We start from the raw sequence: 19647 nt of genomic DNA, 5'->3' as shown, positions 1-19647 counted from the left end.
TGGTGTCTGATGTTTCGGTTAGAGGGTGGGAGGAAGGTGAACTCGGTAACGTACTTTCTATCTGTCGTGTCTCGGAGAGGAAATATTTTGTGTTCGGACCCCAAGAAGGTCGAACGGTTGCACCAGAGCACCCTTGGGATGGGTTAGACCCAGGAAGCCTGATCACCGTGGCATTGGTGCCTTCCGTCGGCACTCACACACGTCTGTGTCTTTTGAGGGTTAGAAAGGAGCATTTTCTTCCCGGCACACTCAAGTTCCTCAGGGTCCTCCTCAGTCGGGGCCCGTGAATTAGGACCCACTTATTGCTAATTTGATTTGATTTGGACTGTGTATCCTCATGGTTACAAGTATTTCTAAAGTTTTTATTAAATGAATTTGTGTGGCATAAAAGTCAGAATGCTTGAAGACTTTCTTGTCTGTGTATAAAGGATAGCTTTCTGTCTCTTTCTTTTCTCCTGAGTCTGAGGGAATGTATTTCAGTTGCTTAATATAATGAAGCTTTCCGGTTGGTAGCTCGGCATGTAAGGCCGTGCAACGTCGCACGGCCCGTGTAGCATAGAACTCCACGGCGGCCACGTTCACGTTCACGTGAAACAGATGCAGGCACTGGTTCACTTGTGCGTTCGCGTTACGGTCCCTAAAGCTCCCTACATCATGCCTGTTTTTGATCTGTGTTTTGTTTTATTTTATTTTATTTTATTTTATTTTATTTTATTTTATTTTATTTTATTTTATTTTATTTTATTTTATTTTTTAACTTTTTATTTATTTTTTGAGAGAGAGAGAGACAGAGAGAGCATGAGGGGGGAAGAGCAGAGAGAGAGGGAGGCACAGAATCGGAAGCAGGCTCCGGGCTCTGAGCTGTCAGCACAGAGCCCGACGCGGGGCTCGAACTCACAAACCGTGAGATCATGACCTGAGCCAAAGTCGGATGCTTAACTGACTGAGCCACCCAGGGGCCCCTGGCTTTGCTTTTTCAATTCAGGATCCAGTTAAATGTCAAACCTGTTGCATTTGGTTGGATATATTGGCGGGGAGGGGCGGGGGTGGTTTTGTTTTTTAAATCTAGACAAGTCTTCCATTTCTTTGTTTTTTTATAACAATTTTTTTTTTTTTTTTAAGAATTTAGGCAAATTATGTTACTGACATTTGCACATTCTGGATTTGACTGAGTCATTTCCTCAACTTTAGATCTAGGTTAAAATATTTTGCCAAGAATACTCAACGGGCCATGCTCTGCTTTTCATTTTCATTTTATTTGATGGCACTTGATATTGGGGTATCCCGCTTTGGGTGACAGTAATTTTGATCATTTGGTTCACATGGTGACTAACATTCTTTTCTTAGAAACTTTTCAGGAAAAGAATGCTTAATAATTCCTACTGGCATTGACCATTCCCTACATTAAAAAAGAGAGAAGGAAATTAGAGCACTGAGCTGTCCTGGGAACAGGCGAGGGGTAGAGGACATCACTGGTCGCCTGGCCGCAAGCTGCGTTTCCCAGTAAGGCAGTCTCTTGGCATGGTTACCAGGAACCGTATTTAAGGTGTGTCCGTGAAGTAATGTGGATTTTTAGATCCTGTGTGCGTGTTGTCCTGAACACGGTAGTCATTTTGGAAAGTTTTGTTTGTGACCTTTGTTGAAATCCTCTCAGCGTTTACATCAGAATGTGAGCTTATTCTTCCGAATATCCTCCGTGGTGAGTCATCTTTATCCTACGAGGGTGAATTTGATTTTCATAAATAGCAAAAGACCTTTCTGGGCCAAATCTGATTAAGAAGGTCATACTATTTCAGGAGGGAGAAAAGCGTAACAACAAAAATAAGACTGTTTTTCTTAGGAGGCTCATGTAATGACACACATAAATGACACATTCACCCGTGTCGTGAAGTGGACCGCTTCCCAGCTGACCTCTGCACAGGCCGGCACTCCCTTCTGCTCTCCGAAGTCAAGTACGTTTATTAACACGCTTCTTATGCCGCAGAGGCTCATTTCTTTTTACTTTAAAATGTAATTCAGTGACCACTTCTAACTAGGGTGTTTTGGAAGTTTCTGTTGACTTTACGCCGTTGACAGACCATTTTGGGTCGCCGTGGAAGAAGCGTACGTATGTCTGTGACTCAGCAGCGCTCCCTTCGAGTTCTCCATCCAGAATCTGGCAGGGGAGCCAAGATGTGCGAGTGTCATAGCTGCCCTGTTAGAAGAGTGTTGGAGTCGAGCAGGAATGAGGCAGTTCACGGCTGGGAGCTGGGAGCCGGAGAAGCGAGCGTGGATTCCGTCAGCTGTGATCGTCAGTTTAGGGGCCTGCGAGGGGGTCCTCAGCCCTTCCCTAGGCCTCTGCCCTCCCGCTGTGTGCTTGGCTCACGGGCTTGTGCTCGGGGCTGTTCTTCCACTCACCACAGCACATACTTGTTGGGCCACGCTGGTCAGGCACTGAGCGCACAAGGAGAGATCGCCGTGCCGGGCGGGTGCTACTCCAGCAGAGGGGCGGCGGGCGGGCAGTCGGTCGTGAACTAGGCGGGAGCGCAGGTGCTGTAGAGGAAGAAACAGGGCTGGGGGCTTGCACTTTGAAATAGGGGGTCAGGAGAGGCCTGACCGAGAAGGTTACGTTGGAGATCAGACTGCCAGGAATTGGGGCAGTCGGTGGTACAGAGAGGAGGAAGAGCGTTTCAGACAAAGACACACGGGATACAGGGCCGGGACGGGAGCACCCACAACCTTCCCCCGTCACTGCAGCCAACAGACGGGAGGAGAGTGACGGGGGATCGTGTCATTGCAGCCAGCAGATGGGGGAGAGTGACAGGGGACCGCGACAGAGACGTAGGGCGGGGGGCCCACACAGGGCCGGCCACGCTTTCACCCTGAGCGAGAAGGGCCCGCAGCAGCTAATCAGCAGAGAGGCACGCGCTTAGGCGTTTAGAGATTTGTCTGGGCACCATGTTGGGAGTCCACATCGCTGGGGCCAGGTGTGAGGCCGGAGCTGTGGTTCGGGTACAGGCTGTGGGGCCGGGACTAGGATACTGCGGTGGTCGGCGTGCTCCGATTTGGAGAATCTCCCGACCGATCGGATGAGGAGTATAAAGAAGGAACCGTAAGGATTCTGGCTGGAGTGACTGTGAAGGAGTCCCCTTCAGCTGAGATGTGGAAAGCTGTAGAAAGAGAAGGTTCAGAAGAGACAGTGAGGAATATCGTTTGGTTAAAAATAATCGTTAAACATCCAAGCGCGGTATTAATGAAGCAGTTGGTTGTGCAAACGGGGAGTTTAGGAGAGTGGTCTGGGCTGAAAATAAAAGTGTGAATTAAGTTTTTTCCTGGCATCCACTGGCCTGGTCTAAAAATAAGCCCAGAAATGGACATTGGCACAGCCAGAGAGAACTCCAGGAGAATCCCTCTAGTTCAGGCTTGGGAAACGGGAGACCGATGTCCTGGTAGTAAGCATGGTGGCCGCCAGGACCCCAAATACCAGGAATTGGGAGGGAAGAGAACCTTCCTCAGTCACGAGAGCTGTTGTCTCAAGGGGGTGGGGGCAAGTTCCCGCTGCCTCTCTTTTTTCTGCCTGTCTGCGTTTGGCCTTGGACGTACGTGTAGTTGGACGTGAAAGGTAAATACAACCCCAGTGTTCTGGACGGCGGTCCCAAAGAGGGGGGTGCAGGGTACCAGAAAGCACCAGGAGATGGTTGAGAGAGAGGACCTCAGGAGGGGATCCCATTAAGTCGTTTGTCAAGTCCCGACTTACCCCTGGACTGTGCATGTGTGTCTCTGATGCTAAACAGCAGACCAGATACCGAGAATTTGAACCAGGAGTTGGGCCACTGCCCAGATCTGAAACTGGCCAAAGTCCTTGCAAACCCGGCAACACTGAAATCACAGTCCACAGGAGTTTGGAATGTGCAGTCTGGAAACATTTAGCATTGACTCAGTGCTGAAACAAAAATGTCCAGGCCAGAATTACTCAGCATGTGAAGAACCCGAAGTCTCAACTTGCAAGGGAGAAGACATTCAACAGGTGGCCATCTAAGATGACGGGTGCTAGAATTCTCGGAGAAGGATGTAAAAGCGGTTACTGCAGAAATGCTCCGGGAAGTAAGGGCGAACTGTCTCAGTCTCCTGCTGTTCACCTGGTTGATGCAGGAGGGGTTCCTGTTCTAGGTTTCTGGGGATGACGGACGCCTGACACCTGGCCCCAGACAGATGTGATCGACAGCAGTTCCTCAGTCACATCTGCTCCCCGTGCCAGGGTAGGGGGACACTGCACGCACCCCGCAGGGCCACGAAGAGGGTGTGATCTGGAGCAGAGTGATCCAGCATGTCTGGGAGAGGCAGGCTGTGTAGGGACAGGAGGGTGGGCTGTCCCCTGGGTCCCATGGGAGGACGTGATGGGCTTGTTTTTTTTTTTTTTAATATATATGCGCGCGCGTGTGTGTGTGTGTGTGTGTATGTATATACGTATATATAAAATATACGTGTATACATATATACACATATGTATATGTATATATACGTATATATGTATATGTGTGTGTATATATGTGTATGTGTATATATATACATACATATGTATAAATTCTCCTTTTTTTAAAAGTAGGCTCCATGCCCAACGTGGGGCTTAAACTCACGACCCTGAGCTTAGGTGTCACATGCTCTACTGACTGAGCCACCCAGGCTCCCTGATGTTTGAATGATTCCATGGTCTGGCAGGGAACTGGAACCCATCCCCCCAGGGATAAGTAGGAATCATGCCTGGTCTCTTTGATGGGGAGAGTTGTTTGTCTAGGGGATTAACCCATGGGAACAGAGTGGGGAGGGGGCCTGTGGTCAGGCCGTTGTGGTTCACCTGGTTTCCCTAGATATTAGGAAGCACACGATACTGGGCCTTTATTGTAGGCCTTGCACCGCATGAGCAAATGGAAATATGGCAAGTTTCAGAAAAGAAAGAAAAGGGCCGAAAAGTACATTAGCCAAAATAGGAAGCACCCTGGATGGACTGAATACAAGGTAAAGATGACAGAAGAAAGAGGGCATGAACCTGAAGATGGCTCAGTAGGAAGTATTTCGTCTGAGTGTCAGAGAAACGAAAAAGCCTTGTCTGTACGAACTGAACCTCAGGAACCTCTAGGATAGTACTGAAGTGTTTAACACTTGTGTCACAAGGAGTCTGAAAGGAAGGGAGAAACTGTGGTTCAGAAGAAAAATGTTTAAAGAAATAATGGCTGAAGACTTCGCAAATTTGCTGAGACATAAACAAGGATTTAAGAAGTGCCCGAACCCACTCAAGATAAGCCGCAAGAGATCCCTGACCAGACACATTCATAAGCCACTTAAAACCACCGACCAAAAACCAACTGACCCACAAAAAATACCCTGGAAAGTCAGAGGAAGATGACACATCATTTATAGGGAACCAGTGATTTGAATGAACTAGATTTCTCATCAGAACAATGCAGTCCAGAAGTCAGTGGAACAGCATCACTGAAGTGCTGAAAGGAAGGAATTGTCAACCCAGAATTCTGTGTTTGGAGAAAATGCCCTTTAAGAATAAAGGTGAGGGTGCCTGGGTGGCTCAGTCAGTTAAGCATCTGACTCTTGATTTCGGCTCAGGTCATGATCCCACAGATTGGTGAGTTTGAGGCCCACATCGGGCTCTGTGCTGGCAACGCGGAGCCTGCCTGTGGTTCTCTTTCCCTCTCTCTCTGCCCCTCCCCCACACTGTATCTTTCTCTCTCTCTCTCTGTCTCTCAATACATAAATAAACAGTAAAAAAAAGAAAACTGGGGTGCCTAAGCGGCTCAGTCAGTTGAGCGTCGGACTTCGGCTCAGATCATGATCTCACACTTCGTGGGTTCGAGCCCGGCGTCGGGCTCTGTGCTGACAGCTCGGAGCCTGGAGCCTGCTTCAGATTCCGTGTCTCCCTCTCTCTCCGCCCCTCCCCCACTTGTGTTCTGTCTCTCTCTCTCTCTCTCTCTCTCTCTCTTTCAAGAATAAATAAACATTAAAAAAATTTTTTTTTAAATACAAAAAAAACCTGAATTTGCTTTTCACCAAACACTCATCCTGGTGACTAGTTTTTGAAGCTGTAATGCCCGTAAAGTGGAATAGAAGGTGTGGAGCATTCAGGCACCCTCCGTGCATGTCTCTGAGCAGGCGGTAGAGTCCGATTATATTCGTTTCACTTACACCCACTTTTATCCACCCAGCAGCGGTGCTCATGGTTGAATGGCTGATGAGCAGCTGTCCCTGCCTGTAGGCAGAGTCGTAGTTCTAGGGAGAAGCCCTGGGCTGAGCGTCTTTGGGCTCGAACCCCACCTCCCTCACTGCATCGTGTTTCGTTAGGCACGTTTCTTTTTCAACGTCGTTTCTCAGTTTCTTCTGTTGTGGAATGAAGGTGATGACGTCTGTACCGCACGGCCGCGGAGAGAACAGGTGAGGAGATTGTGTGTGCGTCAGACGCTGGCTGGCACATTGGCTGGAGCCACACTCACTTTATTATGGTCTGTGTTGTTCTCGGTGCTGATTTGCTCTAATTTTTCTTCTTTCTGAGATACGTTTAGCAGCTCTACGTTACAATCGGTGTACGATATACTGCATGGGTTTTTAGCAAGAAAACTTGGCAAGCTTTGACGTGTGGACACCCGTGGAACCATAACCAGCCAGGATGATGAATACATCTATAGCTCTGTCACCCCCTAAAGTTTCTTCGCGCAGCCACTGAACCACTGTCTGTCACTACAGGTCAATTTTCATTTTCTGGAATCCTGCAGAAATGTTATATGCTGTGTAATCTTTGCTTGCTTTTTACATTCAGCGTAATTATTTTGCTATCTATCGTTTTGTAGTGAGTTCCAATACTTAATTCCTTCTTATTGCTGAATGATACTGCAGTGGCTGGGTGTACCACAGTTTGCTAAGCTGTTCACGTGGGTAGACACTTGGAGTATTTCCAGCTCGGGGGTCTTATCAGTACAGCCACTGTGCATGTTTGCGTCGCAGCTTGTGTGGGCATATGCTTCCAGCTACCTTGGGTAAGTGCTTACGAGCGGAATGGCTTTATATGGTAAGTGTCTGTTTCCGTTGTTACTGCGTGACCAGCACCTCTGAGAATTCCCACCAGCGGTAATGAGAGTTCTCTTTTCTTCTGCGTCCTCACCGAGGCTTGGCATGGGCTTGTTGTGGATGTCGTTTCCCTGGTGTCTCATGATGTTGAGCATCTTTTCATGTGCTTACTTGCCATCTAGCTCTGTCTCTTTTTGGGGGATGTATTTGTACAAATCCTTTACCCATTTTTTAAAAAGTTTGAGACAGAGAGAAAGAGATAGCGAGCGAGCGAGTGGGGGAGGGACAGAGAGAGAGGGGGGAGAGAGAGAATCTCAAGCAAGCAGGCTCCACACTGTCAGCGAACCATGAGATCATGACCTGAGCTGAAACCAAGAGTCAGACGCTAAACCGACTGAGCCGCCCAGGCGTCCCTGGATCTTTTACCCATTTTTAATTGGGTCGTTTTATTGCTGGGGTTTAAATTATTACTGTGTTTTCTTCATAGTATCATAGTATTACAGATACGAGTCCCTTATCCAGTAGATGCTTTGCAAATATTTTTTTCCACCTGTGAGTTGACTTTTTAGTCTCTTAGCAGGTCTTTCGAAGAACAGTAGATTTTAATTTTGATAAGTTCAGTTCATCGACTTTTCCCTTCATGGTTTGTGATTTTGGTGGTGTGTCAATGAAATCTTTCCCTAAACCAAAGTCACAGATGGTTTTCTTCTGTTTCGTTCTAGAACTTCTATAGTTTTGGTTTACAGTTAGACCTATGATCCATTTTCAGTCAGTTTTTGTGTATGGTGTGAAGTATGGATAGACATCTGGTTACTCCAGCAGGATTTGTTGAAAAGAATGTCCTTTTCCTCTGATTTGCCTTTGCGCCTTTGTCAAAGGTGAGAAGTCCGCTCTGTGTATGTTTATTTCTGGGCTCTTTTCAGTTCTCTTACTCTATTTGCCTATCTTGGTACCAATTCCATACTATCTTGATTACTGTAGCATTAAAATAAATCTTAAAAATAGGTATTTTTAGTCCCCTTCTTTGTTTGTCAAAGTTGTTTTGCCTAATCTAGATCCTTTGCATTTCCATATGAATCAGCAGGCCAATTTCAAGAAAAAGATCCTGCTGGGATTTTTGCGTTAACATTGTATTCGATTTATAGGTTAATTTGTAGAGATTTGACCTTGGCTTTATTGTCTCCTCAGACCCATGAATACCATCTAACTATTTCCTTAGGTTGTTAATTTTTCTTACCAGACCTTATGTTCTGTTGTTTGGCAGAACATTCTGTAAATGTGAATGAACTATAATTATGAATTTTTCTGTTTCTCTTTTCAGTTCCATTAGTATTTGCTTCAAGTATTTTGAGACTCTGTTACTAAGTTTGGAAATGTTTAGTTTTGTCGTGTCTTATGACGGATTGCTCTCTATATTATCGTAAAATAATCCTTTTTATCCCTGGCAATATGTTTTGTTGTGAATTGGACTATGCCTGGTATTTATGTAACTACTCCAGTTTACTTTGGTTTGGTGTCGGCCTAATCTGTCCTTTCCTGTCTTTTTATTCATAAGCCTTTGTGTCTTTTTACTTAAAATGCATTCCTGGTAGGCAGCATATTGTGGGGTCCTGCTTTTCCATCCATCACAATGACTGCCTTCAGTTGGAATATTCAGACTGTTTACTTTTAATATGATTATTGATACTGTTCTACACAAATCTCTCATATTCTGGGCACCTGGGCGGCTCAGTCGGTTGAGTATCTGACTCCGGCTCCAGTCATATCTCATGGTTCTTGAGTTCAAGCCCCATATCGGGCTGTCTGCGGTCAGCACAGAGCCTGCTTCGAATTCTGCCTCCCTCTCTCTCTCTCTCTGCCCCTCCCCCGCTCGTTCTCTCTCTTTCTCTCTCTCTCTCTCTCTCAAACATTAAAAAAAATCTTTCTCATTTTCTTACTTGTTTTCTGTTTCTTGTTTTTGTTCCCCTTTGTTTCTTTTTCTTGGCCATTGTTTGGAATTGAGTGGGGTTTTTTTTTTTATTCTATTTCATGTCCTTTATTGACTTATTCACTATTATTCTTTACTTTTTTTCATTGATTGCTTTAGGACAGGTACTGTATATCTTCCATTAGGACAGTCTACCATCCCATGAATAAAACATCTCATACACAAGAATGCAGTAGTAAGTACTTGTATTGTTTTCCTCTGCTCTTTGTGCCTTCGTTGTTATGCACTTGAACTTTTACATATGCTTTCACCCCACGCTTCATGATTAATTTTGTTAAAAAAAATCAATTATTCTTAAAAGAGATTTAAGTCATCGGGAAAATGTCACGTATTTACTCCTGTGGTCGTTTCCTCTCCCGATTCTTCCTTTGTGTAGACACATACTTGAATTTATTACCAATATCCATCTTCCCGTAACAGTTCTGTGTGCATGGCAGCAGCTGCTGCTGGGCTCCTTCGGCTTTGGGAGATCTAGAAAAGTCTTTCGCTCTGTATTTGGAAATGTTTTTGCTGGGTGCAGAGCTCCAGGTTGGTAATATTTTTATCTCTCCTTATGTGAGCGATGTCGCAACACCACCGTCTTAGCTGAAGTTGTTTCCTTGACGGGAATCTGCCGTCATCCTTTTCTTTGTTCTTTTGAAACAGTGTGTTTCTTTGCTAGACCTGCCTCATGATTTTTCTCCTTATCCCTGGTTGTGGGCGACTTGAATTATGGCGTGCCTTCGAATAGTTTTCGTCATGGTCCTTTTGCTCGGCCTCAAACTCCTCGACCCTCTCCCCCTTTCAGGTGGGTCTTTCCCGAGTTTCTTCACACGTGTAGTGCTCAGTACTCTGGTGAACACTCAGGAGGGACCCCGTCCAGATTTCTGGAGTCTGCCCCCCATCCTGCACACTAGTTACCTGTGTCCCCCTGGGCTCACGGCGCCTCTTTAACTGAGAGGGCGCTGGGCTGGCTTGGGGTCCACCTCTCCGCTCTGTGTCCTGGCAGCTCTTTCTGGACCATACGCTGGTGCGGGAGTCGGGCTCGCCTTGCTTGGTCTTGAGTCATCACCGTCCCATGTTGCCTCATGTCCAGCGTCACCAATACTGAGTTTCGGGTGTATCAGGCAGAAGGTAAATCCAGTCTCTGCTACCTTACGGCTGGAAGCGGAAGAGCCGTGATGTCGTGAACGAATACGTAAGCATGCGTCCACTCATGTGTTGCTTATTATTTACCTAATCTTTTACCGATTAGATAAGTAACACTAGTTTCAGGGATACAACGTAATGATTCTTTGTATGTATATGTTGTGAAATGGTCACCACGGTACGTATAGTCAGCATCTGCCACCACACAGTCACAAAATGTTTCTTCTTCTGGCGGGAGCTTTTATGATTTACTCGTAGCAACTTTTAAGTGGTCAACACAGTATTATTAACTGCAGCCACCATAAAGTTCGTTATATCCTCAGGGTTTATTCATTTTGTAGTTGGGAGTTTGTACCTTTGACCGTCTCCGCCCTTTACTCCCAGTCCCCACCCTCACTTCTGGCAACCACCAGTCCGTTTTCTGAATTTATGATTTTGTGGTTTTTTCCTTTTTTCAAGTTTCTTCATATAAGTGAGATCATCCGCTGTTTGTCTTCCTTGGTCTGACATGTTTTACCTAGCATAGTGCCCTCGGGGTCCGTCCGCGTTGTGGCAGATGGCAGGATCTCCTCCTGTTGATGGTTGCAGAATATTCCACCCAGAGCTTCATTATCCATTCATCCCTCAGTGGACGCGTAGGTTGCTGGCTTGTCTTGGCTGCTGTAGTTAACGCTGCAGTGGACGTGAGCGTGTGTGTTTCTTCTCGAGACGGTGTTTTCATTTCCTGCGGAGAAGTGCCCAGAGTGGAGTTGCTGGGCCGCAGGGTAGTTCTGTTTTGACGCTCCTGAGAAACCTCTGTTGTGTTTTCCACGGTGGCTGGACCACGTCCCATTCCCACCAGCCGTGCACCAGGCTCCCTCGTCCCCACTGCCCCGCCGGCACTTGTCATGTCCCGTCCTGGTGACACTAGCCGTTCTGACCGGTGTGTTGTGACACCTCATTGTGGCTTTCGTTTGCAGTCCCCTCATGACGAGTGATGTTGCGTGTGTGACCTTTGTGTGACCTGTTGGCCATCTGTCTGTCTTGCTTGCAAAAATGTCTGTTCAGAACCTCGGTTCATTTTGTAATCTGTTCTTTTGGTGTTGAGTTGGGTGAATTCTGTATATATTTTGGGCTATTAGTCCCTTATCAGTTCCATGATTTTCAAATATTTTCTTCTATTCTGTAGGTTGTCTTTTCATTTTGTTGATGGTTTCCTTTGCCATGCAGAAGATTTAGTGTTTTACTTTTTATCTTTTGAGAAGAGAGCATGCGCGGATGCTAGGTGGGGAGAGAGGTAGAGGGAGAGAGAGGGAGAGAATCTCGAGCAGGCTGCACAATCCTCTGACGCGGGGCTCGATCCCATGACTGTGAGGCCATGACCTGAGCTGAAATTAATTTGCTTGATCCACAGAGCCACCCAGGCGCCCCCGAAGATTTAGTTTGATGTAGTCATGCTGTTTAGCGTTGCTGTTGTTAACTTTGCTTTTCGTGTCAAATCCAAAAGTCACCGTGGAGACCATTGTGAAGAAGCTTTACAGCCTGTGTTTTTCCTTCAAAAGATTTATGTTTATAGATATTCTCTTCACGTCTTTAATCCATTTTGTCTCGGTTGCGTGTATGGTGTAAGAAACCGGTATATTCTTTTGCATACGGGTGGTCAGTTTTCCCAGCACCGTTCGTTGTGAAGAGACCGTGCTTTCCCCATTGCATATTCTTGGCTCCTTTGTCAGATTAATCGGCCGTATATGCATAGGTTTATTTCTGGGCTTTCTGTTCTGTTCTGTTGCTATATAGGTCTTTTTGTGCCCAAACCATACTGTTTTGATTACTAAAGCTTTGTAAGAAAATGTGGAATCAGGAAACGTGATGCTTCCAGCTTGGTTCTTCTTTCCCAGCATTGCTTGGGCTATTTGGGGTCTTTAGTGGTTTCGTCAAATTTTGCGAGTCTTTGTACTACTTCTGTGAAAAATGCCCTTGGAATTTTGACAGGGATTACATTGGATCTGCAGATTCCTTTGGGTAACATGGCCATCTTCACAGTGTTGTTGCTTTGAGTCCATGAGCAAGAGTATCTTTGTATCTGTTCTGTGTCTTCAGTCCCTTTTACTCATGTCAGATACTTTTTAGTGGACGGGTCTTTCACCTCTTTGGTCAGATTTATTCCAAGCATTTTATTCTTTTGGATCCAATTATAAATGGATCGTTTTCTTAATTTCTCTTTCTGATAGTTGTTGTTGTGCAGAAATGCAGCTGATTTTTGTACATTGCTTTTATATCCTGCAACTTCCCTGAATTCATTTATTAGTTCTAACATTTCTACGGTGGATTACTTACGATATTTCATATGCAATAGATCATGTGTAAATAGTGACAGTTTTATTAGTTCTTTTTTTCTTTGTTTTCTTTCTTCTAGATTTGGATGCATTTTAGCTTTCTCCCTTTAATTGCTCCAGTTAGGACTTCCAGTACCGTATAGCAAGAGGTGACGTGTTGCTGAACGAGGCAAATGTTGTCTTGTTTCTGAACGTAAAGGGAAAATTTTCAGTGTTCCACCATTGAGTATGGTGTATCTGTGTATATGACCTTTCTTAAGTCATGTTTCCTTTATACCCACTTTGTTTAGAGTTTTTATCTTGAACGAAGGTTGACTTTTGTGATGTGCTTTTTCTGCATCTGCTGTGTGGTTTTTATCCTTCATTTTGTTAATGTGGTGTGTCATATAGTTTTGTGGCTGTTGAACCGTTCTTGTGTCCCTAGAATGCAGCCCACTTGATCGTGGTGAACGTCCTTTTAATGTGTTGTTGGATTTGGTTTGGGTATGTTTTGTTGAAGATTTTTGCATCTGTGTTCATCAGGGGTCCTGGCCTGCAGTTTGTTTTCTTTGTGATGTCCTTGTCTGATTTTGTTATCAGGATGATGCTGGCCTCATCGAGTGAAGTTGGAAGTGTTCCTTTCTCTTTTATTTTTTGGAAGAGTTTGGGAAGGATTGGTATTTTTTTAAAGTTCTCGTGTAAATTCAAGTTACTTAACCTACATAATATTCGTTTTAGTTTTAGGTGCACAAAATAGTTATCACCACTTTCATGCATCACCCAGGGCTGATCACACGTGCCCTCCTTAATCCCCTCCCCCAGCCACCTCCTCTCTGATGACCATAAGTTTCTTCTCTAGAGTTAAGAGTTCTCTTTCTTGGTTTGCCTGGGAAGGATTGGTATTAATGCTTCTTTAAAGGTTTGCTAGAATTCACCAGTGAAGTCAAATAGTCCTGGATCTTTGTTTGTTTGTCTGTTATTGATGACTCATTCAGTGTCCTTACTAGTAATTAGTCTGTTCAGATTTTCTGTTTCTTTATTGGTTCAGTCTTGCCGGGTTGTATGTTTCCAGAAATGTATCCATTTCTTCCGGGTTGTGCAGTTTGTTGACTCATAATTTTTGGTAGTAGTGTCATGATGTTTGTATTTCTGTGGCATCTGTTATATCATCTTCGCTTTCATTTCTGATGTCATTTGTTTGAGCCTTCTCTTTCATTTCTTGTGGGTCTCACCAAAGGTTTATTTTCATAACACCAGCTCTCAGTTGCATTGATCTTTTCTATTGTCTTTTTAATTTTAGTCTCTATTTCACTTATTTTGACTCTGATCTTTGTTATTTCCTTCTTCTAACTTAGGGCTTTGTTTGTTCTCTTGGTCCTTAAGATTAGATTGTTTATTTGGCATTTTACATGTTTCTTGAGGTACATTTATTGCTATAAACTTTTCTCTTGTAACGGATTTTGCTGCATCCCGTAGGTTTTGGTATTTTTGTATTTCTATTTTCTTTGACACCCTCCCCCCCCCCCCGCCAATATCTACACATTCTCTCCCTCTCTCTCTCTCTCTCTCTCTCTCTCTCTCTCTCTCACACACACACACACACACACACACACACACACACACTTTTATTTGAAGTATAGTTGACATATAATGTATTAATTTCAGGTATATAATGCAGTGGTTTCTGCAGTTACATATGTTACAAACTGCTCAGCATGGTGAGTGTGTCACCATGTTAAGTTACTCAAATATTATTTACTGGGCTCCCTGTGCTGTACTTTTCCTCCCTGTGACTGACTTAAAACCGGAAGTTTGTGCCTCTTAATCCTTTGGCTAGTTCTCCACCTGTTCTTCTCTGGCAAGCGCTGATCTTCAGTATTTAGGAGTCTCGGTTTTCCTCTTGATTGCCTTAGTATTTAGATTCCACACCGTAAGTGAAATCATACGGTGTTTGTCGTTGTCTAACTTACTAGTTATACCCTCTAGGACTCTCTATGTTGTAGCAGATGGCAAGATCTCATTCTTTTTTGGCACTGAGTAACATTCCATCGATCCATTCCCCTCTTGGTGGACACGTGGGTTGCTTCCATATCGTGGCTTTTGTAAATAATGCTGCAGTAGACATAAGAGTGCATATATCTCTTCAAATTAATCTTTTTATTTTCTTTGGGTAAATATCCAGTAGTAGAATTACTATATCATACTTTTTTTAAAAATTTTTTTGTTAATGTTTGTTTATTTTTGAGAGAGAGACAGACAGAGCGTGAGCAGGGGAAGGGCAGAGAGAGAGGGAGACACAGCATCCGAAGCAGCTCCAGGCTCCGAGCTGTCCGCACAGAGCCCGACGCGGGGCTCGAACCCATGAACCGCGAGATCATGACCTGAGCCCGAGTCAGACATCTAACCGACTGAGCCACCCAGGTGCCCCTCGTGTTATTTTCATTTTTAAGTTTTTGAGGAAACTCCATGCTGTTTTCCACAGTGGTCCCACCAATTTACGTTCTCACCAATAGCACCTGAGCATTTCCCTTTTTCACATCACTGCCAGCACTTGTCATTTCTTGTCTTTTTGTTAACGGCAGTTGTGACTGGTGTGGGCTGATTTCTCACAGGTTCCTGCCCCCCGGTGCCCGCCCTGAAGTCAGTCAGTACATCTCCTTCCCGTAGAGCCCAGACGGTTTCCAGACTACTGCTTCTGTGCTGGCTCTGAGACCACGGGAGGAAGCTGGTGGCCCTTTGGAGGCAGTTTTGGTTCTCGGTAGTCCTCAGGCCTTCCCGGGGGTGAAGCCCTGCTGGGTTTTAAAGCCACACGGTGCTGGGACTCTTCTGGGTGCAGGTCCACAGGGCCAGGGGTGTGCAACGTGGGGCTTGATCCCCGGGCTCCTCAGGGAGGATCTCCTGGCCTGCGCTGTCCCTCCTGCGGGGGGGCATCGTGCTGGAGGCTTGGTTCCCTGCTCCATCCCTGCCTTTCTGGATGTGGCTTTTGGCTGTGAGTGATCCGTTCTGCTAGTGTTCAGAATGTTTTCAGAGAGCGTTGCTTTATATGTGGCATTTATCTCGGCGTGTCCACGACAGGAAGAGAGCTCAGGACCCCTTGCCCCACTGTCTTCCCCCGCTGTCCGTGACCCCACAGTCTTCCCCCACTCTCCGTGGCTCAGCACAGCTTGTGTGGTTTAACCTCCACATATTTATGAATTTTCCAGTTGTTTGCTTTAAGTGATTGCTGATTCCATACCATTGTGGTCGGAAAGATGCTTGATCTGATTTCTGTCATCTCCCATTCATCGACCTTTCTTGTGGCTTAACGTATGATTTGTCCCAGAGAATATTTCATGTGTGCTTGAGAAGAAAGTTCCTGCTGTAGGATGGAATGTTCTGTAAATGACTGTTAAGTCCATCTGGTCTAATGTGTCATTTAAGGCAGTGTTTCATTATTGATTTTTTTGTCTTCATTATCTATCCATTGATGTAGTTAGGTGTCAAAGGACCCTCCTGCTATACGGGTGTCTGTTTTTCCCTTTAAGGTTTTTGTTTTTTTGGGTTCTTTTATAATGTTTATTCACTTATTTTGAGAGAGAGAGAGAGAGAGATTGAGAGAGGGGGGGAGCGTGTGAGCAGGGAAGGGGCAGAGAGAGGGGGAGAGAGAATCCCAAGCAGGCTCTGCGCCGAGCTGATCGATGCAGGGGCTCAGTCCCACAACTATGAGATCATGACCTGAGCCGAAATCAAGAGTCGGACGCTCACTGACTGAGCCACCCAGGTGCCCCCCTCCCCGTTAAGTTTGTTAATCTTTGCTTTATATATGTATGTGCTTCCGTGTTGGGCCCATAGATATTTACAAATGTGATATTGTCTTGTTGGATTGACCACTATCATAATATAAAGACCTTCTTTGTCTTTTATTACGTTATTTGTCTTAAAGTTCATTTTGTCTGATGTAAATATACTTCTCCCATCTTTTGGTTTCCATTTGTGTGAAATACCTTTTCCTGTCTCTTCACTTTCAGTCTGTGCGTGTCCTCTGATCTGAAGTGTCTTTTGTGGGCAGCATATGTTTTGTTTTGTTTGAATTCATTCAGCCATTCTGGGTCTTTTGATTGGACATCTAGTTGTTTCACATTTACAGTAATTATTGAACGTAGGTATTTACTGCCATTTTGTTAACTGTTTTCTTGCCATTTGTAATTCCTTTATTTCCTTCTCCTTGCTCTCTTCTTTTGTGATTTGATGGTTTTCTGTAGTGGTGAATGTAGCTTCATTTCTCTTTATCTTTTGTGTTTCTGCTGTGTGTGTGTGTGTGTGTGTGTGGTGTGACCATGAAGCTCACATGAAAGAACTTATACTTACAAACATCAGCTGAAGTTCAAACGCATCCTACATTTTTATTCCCCCTCCATGTTTAGTGTTTTTGATGTCACATTTTACATCCTTTTATCTTGTGTATCCGTTAACAAAATTGTAGTTACAGTCACTTTTACTACTTTTTTCTTCATGTTAGTCATATAAGTGATTAGCTTGCCACCTTTACAACATTAAGTTGTTCTGGATTTTGCTGTTTATTTACTTTTATGAGGAGATTTATACTTTCATATATTTCCCTGTTACTAATTGGCACCCTTTCATTTCAGCTTAAAGCAGTTTCTTTAACATTTACTTTATGTGAGGCCAGTCTAGAGATTTTCCAAAGCTGTCTCCTTCAGTTCTGAAGGACAGTTTGCCTGGTTTCCTCGGCTGGAAATGCCTTTCTTTGAGCACGTGGATCGTACCACGCCCGCTCCGTTCTGCTGTGGAGTTTCTGCTGAAAAATCTGTTCCTAGGCTTGTGGAAGGTTCCCTGTTTACAACGAGTTGTATTTGTCTTGCTGCTTGAGGTTCTCTCCTTGTCTTTAACTTTTGGCACTTTAATTATATGTCTCGATGTGGGTTTCTTCGGCCTTTCCTCACATGGAGCTCTCTGGACTTCCTGGAACCTCAGGCCCTTAATCCCCCAGGTTTGGGACATTTTCAGCCATTATGTCTTCAAAAAGTTTTCTGCCCCTTTCTCTGTTCTCCTGGGACCTCTATCATGTGGTTGTTAGCTTTCTTCCTGTTGTCCGATGAATCTCTTAAGATTTCTTCACGTGTTTTTATCCACAGCTCCCCCCCCCCCCCACCTTTTGCTTTGATTGTATGCATCCCACTGGTCTGTCTTTGAGTTCATGGCTTTTTTCTTCTGCTTCATCATCTGTCTTGAACCCCTCTGTTGTATTTTACAGTTCAGCTCTTGTGATTTTCAACACTGTGACTTCCATTTGGTACCTTCATCTATTTTCTTTGTCAAAACTGCCACTCTGTGGGGCACCTGGGTGGCTCAGTCGGTTGAGCGTCCGACTTTGGCTCAGGTCATGATCTCACAGTCTGTGCGTTCGAGCCCCGCGTCGGGCTCTGTGCTGACAGCTCGGAGCCTGGAGCCTGTTCCCGATCCTGTGTCTCCCTCTCTCTCTGCCCCTCCCCCAGTCTCACTTTGTCTCACTCTGTCTCTCAAAAATAAATAAATATTAAAAAAAAAAAACTGCCACTTTGTGCATGGATTCTTCTCCCGTCTTCACTGAGCATTTTTATGATCGTGATTTTGAAATCACTCATATCCATTCATGGAGGTCTTTTTAAGAGGATGAGGTGTCTTCTTCATTTTTTGTTTGGAATATACCCTGTGGTTCTTCATTTTCCTTGACTCTGTGTTGGCTTTTTATGCATGAGCTGAAGCAGCCACCTCTCCCAACCTCTTCCAGGGTGCTTGGAAATGAACCTTGGCATTCACCTCTGCCCTAGCTCTTGGTTGTCTCTCAAAACATTGTTTTTGTCTTTGCATCTCGCTTCATTCTGAGTGGCTCCTGGCTCCTGGTAATTGAGGGTGTGGGGAGTCCTGTCAGTGTCCCCAAGGGGAGGATCTTAGCGTCTGGATTCAGGCTGACGGGAAGCTACAGGAGCTTTTAAAGTCTGCAAACGGACGTCCCACAGGAGGACCGGGAGATGGGTGTTTCTGTCTGCTTCCTGAATTCTGAACCCCGAGGCGATGGCCAGGCAAGAGCTGTTTCTTACTGCTGTTGTCCTGTCGGTCCTGTTAACATGGCCCAGCTGGCCTCCCTACCCAGGCTGTCTGGACAGAAGCCGCAAAAGCGGGGGCTCCAGATGTGCACAAGGTCCTTTCTCAGTGACCTGGGGCAGGACAGATGCAGAGCTCTCAGGTGGCACCTGCTGGTTTCTGTCTCTGGCAGGGAATGTAGTGGCTCCTTGACGTGTGGCCCCTCACGCCACAGCCGGGAAGATGAGCGGATGGGCCTCTGTCACCAGAATCCTGGGCCTTGCGGGCTGCCGCCTGCACTGCTGTGGTCGTGTGGAACCCAGGAACGTGGGGCTTGCCACCAGAGCCGCGTGATCGGGGGTGTCGGCCACAGCAATCGGGGCGCCATGTGTGTGCACAGGCTCGTTTCTGGGGGACGCCGGTGACCTGGAGAGAGGCGGGGGAGGGCGCATCGGTGGTGCCCGTGGCCCCTTAGTCTTTGAAGAGGATTAGAGGCCGCTGGGTGTGTGCTGAATTAGCTGCCTGCCCCCCAGGATGGACCTTCCACAGGAAGACCCGGCGCTTTCTGGTTGTCTGTCCGTCTCTCCGTTCACCCTAGCTTGTGGGCCTTCTGCCATGAAGCCTGATGACTTTCAAAGCTGGACATTTTGTGCTTTTGTCTGTCAGGGTGCAGGTCTTAAAGTTTGGGGTGCCCAGTGTGAAGTTCAAACCCTTGTTTCCTCGGGGGGCAGCCCGGAGTCGAGAGCTCACTCCCGGTTGTATGCTGCTATGCTGGGCTGAGGTTTGTGGGGGGAGTGTCCCAGCCTGTCCTGCTGCTTTGACCTGGGCTTTTCCCCTTAGCCCCTTGGGGACGAGCTGCTCAGCTGGCTCCTGAGCGTCCTTCACAGGGAACTGGTGTATGTTTAGCCGTAGATCCGACGCATCCCGGAAGAGGCCATTCAGGGCCCTGTAGTTCACTGTCTTGACCTGGAAACCTGGCATGTTCTTTTTATGAAACAACTGACGGTTTAATCAGAAAAGTCTTCTTAATCTATACATCCAGACGGCCGCTGTTTCTTCGTCACGGACATCTCACCAAATTACTTCCAGGTCTGTTGTCTCCAGAGGTGAGATCTTAAGAGCGCC

General features: G+C 45.7%; 1 protein-coding gene and 1 long non-coding RNA gene across 4 annotated transcripts in view; both read left to right on the top strand.

The window, feature by feature from the left end:
- The window catches only part of AUH (AU RNA binding methylglutaconyl-CoA hydratase), a 208656-nt gene that overhangs the window by 69966 nt on the left and 119043 nt on the right, over positions 1–19647 (top strand). The window lies entirely within an intron of this gene.
- Positions 7546–11362, top strand: LOC122233038. Its single transcript, XR_006210469.1, has 3 exons — positions 7546–7928; positions 9137–9212; positions 9458–11362. It is a non-coding gene; the product is annotated as an uncharacterized LOC122233038 (long non-coding RNA).

This window comes from Panthera tigris, chromosome D4 (genome assembly GCF_018350195.1).
Source record: "Panthera tigris isolate Pti1 chromosome D4, P.tigris_Pti1_mat1.1, whole genome shotgun sequence".
Taxonomy (NCBI): Eukaryota; Metazoa; Chordata; class Mammalia; order Carnivora; family Felidae; genus Panthera; species Panthera tigris.
This window is presented reverse-complemented; position numbering and strand designations above follow the sequence as displayed.